The sequence below is a fragment of the Dendropsophus ebraccatus genome, chromosome 10, assembly GCF_027789765.1.
Source record: "Dendropsophus ebraccatus isolate aDenEbr1 chromosome 10, aDenEbr1.pat, whole genome shotgun sequence".
NCBI classification, from domain to species: domain Eukaryota; kingdom Metazoa; phylum Chordata; class Amphibia; order Anura; family Hylidae; genus Dendropsophus; species Dendropsophus ebraccatus.
Window position 1 is genome coordinate 14,194,412 of NC_091463.1, and position 921 is coordinate 14,195,332.

Here is a 921-nt window from a genome sequence, read left to right on the forward strand (position 1 = left end):
GGTAGTGTGAACGGCGACCGATAACGCGTACATATTACTAGAACAGAATGATATTACACCTATTATATGTATAAAAGATCTATAGCTCACATAATGTACATAATATGTGCACTACATCCCCACACATATAATATATAACCACATAACACACTGCTGCATGGTGGCCTATAGTATCTGCCTCATATCCAGTCCTTATACCCGTATATGACATGTTCTAACAGGATTGTGCTTGCTCTGAGGTTGCCATGGCAATGTGGATAGCCTAACGGTGTGGCTGAACCCTCTTACTATGGGTCTGTGTAAGTTCTGCATCGCTCACATGTAGCGCCATTTTTAAATCTGCTAACAGAGCTCACCAACGCAACAGTGACGGTGAGACGCTTTACTGCAGTACCTGACGCATGCTGTGCCCGTACGGTTATGTCTGGTACTGCAAGTTGACTCCTTCACGTGAATAAGAATAGACGCTTGTGCCGGTACTGTGATGGAGGAGCTAGCTGTGGCATGTACCATAAAAATCCCAGTCAGTACAGTATTAATGTGTACAGCTTATGTGTTTCCATAGTTACAGACTACAAACAATCCCCCATGTAGTCAGATCTTACAGTCATTCTCCCTTTTTGCTAGTGGTTCAACTGAAAATAGTGGACAAAAGGTTGTATGACTGCAAGGTCTGACTACATAGAGTTTGTTTGTAGTCTGTAACCATAGAGACACAATAATGATCATGGGAGCTTTATCCATAGGAAAGGAAGGTTTCTGGACCTGTCAAAAATACAGCATATGATTACACAATAAAAGCCCATGGGAATGTCAGATTATACACATATAAAACAAGCCCTATAGTGTTAGTCATGATGTGTGTTACGTCTTATTCATTGTGCTTTATTATTTTCCATTTTTTTTAGTTTTACAGAAACT